Here is a 9,447-nt window from a genome sequence, read left to right on the forward strand (position 1 = left end):
CCTCTACTTGATACACTGCTTAACGTCCATGCCCACATGAGGGATCAGTGGAAGGATGCGGGCTTCACTGGTAACATCTTGTAACCATTTATTTCCTCGTTGAAATTTCCAACTTCCGACCTTAAAGCATTCAAAATGCACTACGAAGAAATCTGAAAATATTGGAAACTCCATCCAAATGTCACAATGTATTAAATGGCCACAGACTACCACCATCTATAAGTGGCGCCCTCTAGTGGATGTAATTTTTAACATCCATGTCAAGCATAATGGAAGTATGTAGGCAGTGATGGGTACATTGTTTGGAAACGGAGGTATCTATTCTCATACAATAAGGGGGCATAAATGAACCTTTACATGCTGTACGCATAGTGACCTAGATTATAAAAGTTATTTATTAGCATTAATCCTGATAACAAGTCAAGCAAAGCAATATTTCAGTGGTTTCAGGGAATGTATTGATGCAGCATCCACACTGTTTCCACATTTCAACTTAAAAGCTCATGAACACACCAAAATTGGAAGAAAGACTTCCCAACTGCAGAAACTGGACCATCCAAGGACCATGTAAATGCAGCATTACACCCCATTAATCCTGCTCATACATGACTCTCAGCATCCGCATGTCGTGTCCTTGTCTTGTTGTGTTTCCAGGTGAGGATGCAACAACAACCACAGTCACGGATACAGATAGAGCCCTGACTTTGAGGAGGTAAACAACAGCCACTCCCCCCTCATCTAAAGCCAGCTAGATCTGCACAGCAGAGAGCAGCAGGAGGAGGAGGAGGAGGAGGAGGAGGAGGAGGAGAGGGTGAAGGAGGCAGAGAGGAGTTGCTCTAATTCCTTGATGTGTGTATGTGTGTGGTTGCGTGCTCAGCCTTCCTAAAAACCAGCGCTGCTCCCCCCTGCTTCCCTCTCTTTACTGAGGAGTGAAGGAACCTGCAAATCCTCCAGGGAGCGTGAGCGTTTGGTGCACACAACCCCATCATCACACAACTTCATCTCACCCTATGCCCCCCCCCCCCCCTTTACGTTAAAGAGTGCATGTGTATGCAAGCTTTTCTTGCAAGTTACAACTCGCATTCCTTGCCACACTGCTGCAAATGACCCTATTTGTTGCAAATTACGCGCAAAAAAATACCCACACTTGGACTCTCTCCAACTACCCGCTCGCACACTTGATTCCCACCGGGGGTGCGTTCACGTTTGCAGCCCAACATGCGCAAGTTTACCCGGTTAATCTCATCCCTGTGCGTGCACAGGCTCCGGTTCTTCGTCTTTCGTTCACTGCGACACATAAAACACCCTCCTTGACCCACATGCACCGCTCAGGCTCCCTGCCGCTGACTGTGACTGACAAGCCCGCTGCAAAAGTGCGTACAGAGCTGCTGCTGCTGCTAGCCTAGCACTGGTGTAGCACTTGCAGCAGCAACTTCAGAGGTCCTGCAACACTCCCACTTTCAGATTTTTATCCGTATATTAGTGGTATTTTCATTTTTTACCTTGGTTGCAGTCAGCTTCGGGTGCAGAGGCGTCCTCAGTCCTGGACGGCGGGCGATTCCCAGAGATTAGGAGATCATTGGGAGCCAGGCACATGTAGTTGTACAGTGGAGGGTTTAGCACTAGTTCAGTTTGCCCACTCGGTGCCCTGCTAGCAGTGCTGCTAAACAGCCCCGACTCCGGCTCCACGTTGGGGTGACAGGACTGTCCCTTCCCCTCCCTTTCCCTTCCCTTCCCCTCACGGTGCGTGTTGACAGCGCGTCAGCTCTGCAAAGACCTGGCGGACGCGTCCAAATCCGAAATAAAATCCAAAAGTGGCAGCCAGACGGAGTTATAAGTCAACAACAACAAACAGAGTGGCGGTGCCGCTGGTCCTGCTGCTGCTGTTCACGGGTTAGCAAAGCTGCGAGGTGCGCACAACATTACCGCTCACAGGAAAGCATGTCGCATTTTGCAAAAAAGCAGCCCCAAACGTGGTGTCAAAATCCGACTGTTTTCCTCTCCAGTGCCAGCAGCGGTACAGGAGGAGGGGACGGAGGAGCAAGAAGAGGAGGAGGAGGAGGAGGAGGAGGAGGGGTGAAAATAAAAAAAAAAAAAAAGAAAAGAAAAGAAAGAAAAGGATGCTTTATTTCCAAACGATGAGTCAGAAAAGATTGCGAGCCAGTTTCGCAACGTCCCTCCTTCAAAAATAAAACATCCAGCTCCGCTCTCCTCGTCTTCACTTGCTGCCTGGTTTGCCTCGCTTCCACTCCTCTGGCCGGTGTACGTGCACACACACACCGCTCTGCACTAATGCACAGGCGGGTCTTGTCTTGCAACCTCTTCTCCCCCCCCCCACCCGCAGAAAAAAAAAAGACAACACAGAGAAAAATCAGCTCTTATCATCAGCTTGAAAACTCTTTTGGCGCCATATTTATGGCGTACTTTCAATTCACTGTTCACCGCAAGCAGCACTTCCTACTCTGAGAAATGCATGATTACTGCGCCTCGGAGAGGAGAGGACGGGGATTGAACCTTCACCTGCCAATTCTGCCACTGACGGTTACTCTGGCACAAAGTGTTGAAATGGGACGTAAAATGCTGTAGCCTGTGATATTATATGGCAAACAGCCACCAGTTAGATATAAAACATATTTTCAGAAATTTAATAATTTATACATGATGACTCAGTCATGTTATGTGCTTTTAAATATGTATAATGTTTTAAACTTTAATTAATATTTATTTTAGCTCCCAAAAGAGTGAATTCAAGCGCACAAAAAAGTTAGTATATTTTAGTTGTGGTTTTCAAAGTGAGGCCCGGGGGACCAGTGGGGTCCTTGGGTGGGTTGTAAGGGGTCCCCAGCAAAAGGAGAAATAGAAGGAGAAGAAATAAGGTTGGTCATCTTGATTGAGAATAATTTATAAGGATCGTAGTTTGATCATTGGATGACTGTGAAGATCTTATTAGCTTCAAACCTAAAAATAAAAATAAATAAATTACAGGGGACTCCTTAAGACAAGGTGCTCTCACACTGGGGCTCTGTGGTCTAATGTGCATCTAATATGAGGGTCCTTGACATGGATAAGTTTGAGGACCCCTGCATTTAATCCAAATGACTGCAAATTGTTTCCAAAACTGTTTTCTGAAAAATTATGTCACTTTAAAGGGACAGTTCACCCCAAAATCAAAACCATGACATCGCTACACAAGATAATCCACAGACTTTGTTGTGAGAAGTGTCGAGGATTTTTTTTTTCATATTAACTCATTGCATTACAAGATTATTGCCATTAAATAGTGACATGTTACATTACAGGATTATCAACTGAGAAAGGTAACTGCACATGTTACTTATATTGTCCAGATATATTGACTCTACCGTCATTACTTGCCTAACCCTGCAAGCTAATGAGAGGAATATAAGCAATTATCTTTCACCACAAGTAAACATAAGCTCAAGAGGGAACTGGGGCTCAATGCATATAGACTAACAAATTCATACAACATGTCATTTCTTTTGCAATTGAACTGCAGTGAAAACAGTGTAATTATTTTATGTATATCAAAAAGAAACTTGGGGTACCTAACAGGTGCAGCTGTGCTGCACCTAAGCACATAAACTCACCCAACTAACTCTGTTACTCCAAATTTATGTATATGTATCTTTAAATATATACATACATTTAAAGTGTTTTTAAAGTTTTGGTCAATACATCCATCTCAACACTCAACTTGAATTAATCTCAGCGTGTCCTTTGTGTCAAATGCAAAAAAGTCACCCTCTGAGTTTCCTCTGGTGACAGGTGCAGGTGGCAGCAGATCTTGCAGTGGCTCCTTTAGCAGGGACAGCATGGCACTTGGCCGCAAGCATCATCTTTTAACAGTAGCAAATAACTTTTTTTTTTAATCATAACTAAAAAAACTGCCAGATAAAAATAACTACCCTAATGCATTACTGTGTTACTTTACATCTGTGGACGAGAGTCTTGTGCTTGTGATAAAGCGAGATACAGTATAAGCATTAATGATGTTCTCCTCGGCTGAGTTTTAACCTCTGGTCCACACTTCGTTCTGCACTGTGTAGTTTGATAGAGAGAAAATAGTTCCTACATGAAACTCTGAGCACCACAAGCTGAGTGCCATCTAGTTCCACTATATTCAAGAGAAGGCGGACATCTTTACAACTGATTTCTCCAAAACTCAGGAACTCTCACCAAAACAATCTAGATTCTTACTACAGGTAAGAGGACAAATCCTTATGCCTTGTTTCCTTCGTATAACATGTGACTGGAACCTTTTATATAAGAAGATTTATGCTAGAATTCAGACTCATGTGCAACTTCTAATTTACACCACTTGTTCTATTTCAATCTCAATCCATCTATCTTTTCTTAAAGGCAATGTTTAATTCTCACCATCACCAGTAAGTGCTGTCAAAATAATTGGCATCTGGAGCTTCAGTTCAAAGTGAAGGCCTGTAGTTGCACTTTACTGTAAGTGATAATATCTCTCCATCAGTGATTGATTTGCTCACAACGATCCGAAGGGAACGGCTGGCAAGTAAATTACCTTCCTTCACATTTTCTCTAAAATCTATATTTAAAGGGGTGGAGGGTGTTTGATCAATGTGTAATCTACTACCATCCACTGTCTGTAAATCACTGTCCTCTGCCTGTTATCAAGCAGGACTACATTTTCTTCTACTTTCTCCAGACTGTCATTTTGCAAAGCACTTTTTAGTTTTCACAAATAAATCTGTTCCTGTCTCATCGAGCATGTGCAGCATTTACAAGAGAAACCTGTAATATATTTACTGTAATAAATCACAAAATCAGAGATAACATTCACTTCTCTGTCCTCCTTTGAAATTTCTATTCTTGTCCGTAACTTATTGTTTTTATTGTTCTGGTTTGCCTGTTTCACATTAAAAGAGCAATATGTAGCAATTGTGCATGCAAAAATAGAGTAGAGCTGCCCAAATAGGAGCCATAGCCTCCTCCCCAGACTTGAGGAATCTCAGGCAGGCTGCAGGAACACTGCAGGAGTGCAAGACACATGCAACATCATAAATTGGCAATAACAAGAGAGGACGAGTCCTCCACCAGAAGTTCATCAGCTATTTATAACTGTCAGTTGTCTGTCAAGGTAAAGTTAAGCCTCTTATCCTGAAAACAAAAGCCGACTGCTCCAAAAATATACTCTGGAGTTGGACGTTCAGTAGCTGCCTGCCCTTCTGCCCACCAGACTTCATTAACATGTTGCTCATACTCCTTCCACAAGATAATTTTATTGTATGATTATTTCTTATGAATCATAAACAGACAAACATACTCATTTGCTGAACATTCAGCATTAATTTGAACTTGTAATTATCATGACAAAAAACAGTTTACAGCCCAGAATAGAAATTTTAAGGTGGGACAGGGGGAGCTACATTTTATGATTTATTACAGCCAATATATTACAGAGTTCTCCTTCAATTAGAATTTAATTTTGTGCTCCTGCAGCATTCCTGCAGCCTGCCTGAGCTTCCTTGAGTCTGGGGAGGAAGGGGCAGGGAAAAATGAATAATTTAAACCATAGACTGTGTATTTAATAGGATTTCAACCTATTTAATATACAGTCTATGGCTCTGTACTGCTGTACTCAATTCTGGATGTGCAGTTGTTACATATTGCTCCTTTAACGCTGCACCTCCGCTGTGACAGACATCAGATCATCTCAACTGCTGTAATTCATCTTCGCTCAGCTTTTTTTGGATCTAAAATGTCTGGTCAATAAACATAGACGCAGAGCCAGGAGGCACACTAAAATTAAGGTCATTCGGATGAACAAATGGGACGATTCAACTCGTATCAAACACACGGACCTGCAAGCGCATGTACGCGCACACTGACACAAAACCACTCACACACACAGGCAAGGATGTCAGGTGCACAAATGCTCATATCAGCTGTATCAGGTGTCACTCAGAGGGGAGAGGGAGAGAGGAAAAGAGGGTGTGATGCTGTTTTGCACAAAGTGAAATGAGGCGGTGAAGGACACAGAGGAGGGATTTCTCTGGCACACATTCAAATGCAACAGCAGCAGCATCCCACAGTTTGTCCTCCCCTCTCCCTCTCCTCCACAAAAACGCAGGTAGGTAGTGTGTCCCCTGAGGAAACAGCCTGTGACCCTCTCCATGGTCGTTTTTAATGTGAGGTAATTCAATTTCCTGTCTGATGAGATGCACACAGTGTTTATTCAGGAAGCAGATCCACCCAGATCTGGGTCAAATAGTAACTGTAGTTTGTTTAAGCTGCTGGCTACACCAGATGGGTGGGGTTTACAGCTGCAGAGTATTTCTGATTGTTATCAAAGCGTGGGTAAAGGCATGTAGCACATCATGAGATCATTAAAGGAGAAACATGTAATATATTTACTGTAATAAATCATAAAATGACCGTGATACGTCATCAGAGATTAAAGAAACATGTTAAGTTGAAATAGTGGCTTGTCAATGTTACAGCCATGGTGTCTACCTTTGACATTTCTATTCTGGTCCATAACTTGTGCAGTAGTAAGACAGGCCAGATGTTTATTTTCAGATTTTCAGATCAAATTACAATGATGCATTTGTCTTGCACTCCTGCAGTGTTCCTGCAGCCTGACTGAGCTTCCTGGAGTGTGGGAAGGAGGGACTGGGAGTAAACAACTTGCTTTAACCACACATCATATATTAAATAGGATTTAACCCATTTAATATACCGTCTATGGCTCCAATTCGTTATTTAGACTGAAATACTAATTTTTGGATGAGCATATTGATCCTTTAATTACATCCCTTCTAAGACATTAGTATTAATAACCAATGAGTCCATTGCTACTGGCTGACACGATAAATGGACCAAGAAAACACCCTCACAAGCTCTAATCTCAGAAATGACAACATTGGGTCAATGTCAAACCAATCCAGGCACTCCAAAAACAAAAAAACAAAAAGAAAATTAATAACAACGAGGAGGGAAATCATAAAGCCTTCATTGTAGTGACGTTTCGACAGCTGTTAGTCTTTGTCAGGGTTTTAAGATTATATTTAGGCTCTAATGAAGCCACTACTACAATAAAGGCTTTTTAATATTTCCTTCCTAGATGTTTCTCCTGGATTGTCTCCCTGTTTATCCAGAAAGTAGAAGTACTTATTCAACTTCATTACTCATAAAAGTCAAAAAGTACAGGCTCTGAAATTACCTCAAGATATAAAAGTTACAAGAAGCCCTCTGAGGGACATTTCTACCGGCTGTTTCTGCACAAAGCGAGCTGACCCTCAACTTTTCTACATGATCGAGTCTCCCTCTTTTGTCATTTTCATCTTGTTACATCTGTCATGTGTAATATGCACTGAGGGATGCTGAAATCACTGATGCTGGGAAGGTGCAAAATAAAAAATCATAATGCCTCAAATGCATTAAAATCAAAGTAACAAGCCTGTTTTGCCAGTACAAGGAGTAAAAAGTATTGACATGTGTGTTAAAATGTAGTGAGTAAAAGTAAAAAGTTGCCAGAGAATAAAAACCAAAGTAAAGAACAGATTCCTGAAAACTCTACTCAAGTACAGTTCCTACTTTTCTTATTGGGTCAACAACATTCTGTGACAGTCTCATCAAAGAGTTAATATTTTAAGTTAAAAGAGTGAGGATTTATTGCAAAGTTACTTAAAACAAACTTTCAGCAAGATTCTGTTTTATGAAACAGGTTGGTTATGTCTTTCCTGTTCTGTACTGGCAGAATGACAAAATAGTTAAAAATATAAACGCCAACTACATACCAGAAATATCCAATAATCTGCAATGTAGTTCCACCTCCCTCGATCCAACTGTGTTGTGTTTCTTGGATGAGGCTGACATCATTTGAAGGGTACTCATTCATTTTTCATCGGTTCCTGGGAGAGAGGGGTTGTATTTGTAGAAGTCAAATAGAGCATCTCGTATCACCTAAAGACATAACACTATATTTACATCAGAGAAAGTTATAATACTTTTTAGTTCAAATATTTAACTTAGGTTTGCATCGTTCAAGTGTGTCACCTATGTGAAGTTAGCAGTGGAAAGACTATTTAGATCTTTTATATTACATATTAAAATCAGTGGTGGAGGAATATTTCAGCTACTAAACTTCAGTAAAAGTACCAAGTTAGTATAATCAAGAAAATTAACAATTATTAAAGTAAAAGTACTCAATGCAGGAAAAGCAGCCAATCTTCTCATCTGCAAAGCGATGAAAAATTACATTAAAAAACAATTAATTTAATTAATCTAATCATTTCAGCTGTACTAATTGTATAAGTTGTTGGGTAATTTTGTTTAACTTTTCATAATTTCATATTTTAACTCTTCATATGTTTGTGTGTATAAATCTTAATTTGTAAAGTAACTAGCAGCTAAATATGTCAGGTAAAGTAAAAAGTACCATATTTTCCTCTGAGATGTAGTGGAGTGGAAGTAAAAAGGCATGAAAAGAAGACTCAAGTAAAGTACAGTACTTGACCAAATGTGCAATGAGTAGCAATGATACACAAAAAAATCTGAAAGTTAGCAGTTAGCTAGCAATTTACTATCTTTTACCTAGCTAAAGTTAACTGCTATCTTTTAGCTATTGTTTAGCTACCATTTTTGAGCTGCATTAGCTTAAGCTCAGGTTTTTAAGCTAATGTTAGCCTAGCTAACGTTGGCTTCTCTATATTTTGTCGGCAGTTATAGATGTTGATGCTGTTCTATGTAGAACATAGTTAGCTCAAGCTGAAGTTTTAGCTAACAGTGTTTAACAAGTACCATGGAAATATAGATGGACTATTATTTTCTACTGACATTAACAAGCTAAATAATATTTTGTAATTCACTGTTAAAGTTGAGAACTCCACTGTGGATGTGGAGGAGCACACTGTGCACTGCATAAACACATTTATTAAAAAATAAAAAAGATCCAAGGCACTCTTATGGCAAAATGTTAAAAAGCGTTTACACAGATTACTACTTCGTTGTGTAATTCTAAAAAAGTACACAAAGTATTTACCTGTTAAAATAGAGCTGGGTCACAGCTCATGCATAGTGGCACAAACCTCCAAACTTCTTTTTTTCTGAAGACACAAGTGTAACCTGTTGTGGCTGGCATAGCAAATCAGTTATTGTCAGTCCATTTGCTCTGGAACTGGCAATTTTCACAAACAACTTTACGTCTCTTTAGCATCGAGGGAGACTTTTGAAACTTGTTGTTCGCTTTGCTAATGTTAGATTGTCAGCAAACGGCTCATTGGTTTAATCCTGCTGCAGCGAATCGCAGCGCATAAGTGCTTTGAAACAGAGTTTGCAAACTTTTTTGACTGGGGTGGCACAAGTGGGGCACAGACTTATAAGTACATGCATGTACACGCAAGTACCGCATTGATGTACCTTCTCATATCTATTTTAATAACTAACATTACATTA

The 9,447-nt window shown here is 40.5% G+C and overlaps 1 protein-coding gene across 2 annotated transcripts in view; it reads right to left on the reverse strand.

The window, feature by feature from the left end:
- Positions 1-2,499, reverse strand: part of jade2 (jade family PHD finger 2) — a 255,881-nt gene extending 253,382 nt beyond the window's left edge. Inside the window, exon 1 of one of the 2 annotated variants that reach the window (XM_084729924.1) lies at positions 1,503-2,499. The gene's annotated coding sequence lies outside the window, so the exon portion shown is untranslated. The remainder of the gene's footprint in view (positions 1-1,502) is intronic. The other variant, XM_084729922.1, reaches the window with a different exon arrangement.
- Between the last annotated feature and the right edge of the window lie 6,948 nt (positions 2,500-9,447).

The sequence above is a fragment of the Lutjanus erythropterus genome, chromosome 11 (assembly GCF_056507025.1).
Source record: "Lutjanus erythropterus isolate fLutEry1 chromosome 11, fLutEry1.hap2, whole genome shotgun sequence".
Classification (NCBI taxonomy): domain Eukaryota; kingdom Metazoa; phylum Chordata; class Actinopteri; order Lutjaniformes; family Lutjanidae; genus Lutjanus; species Lutjanus erythropterus.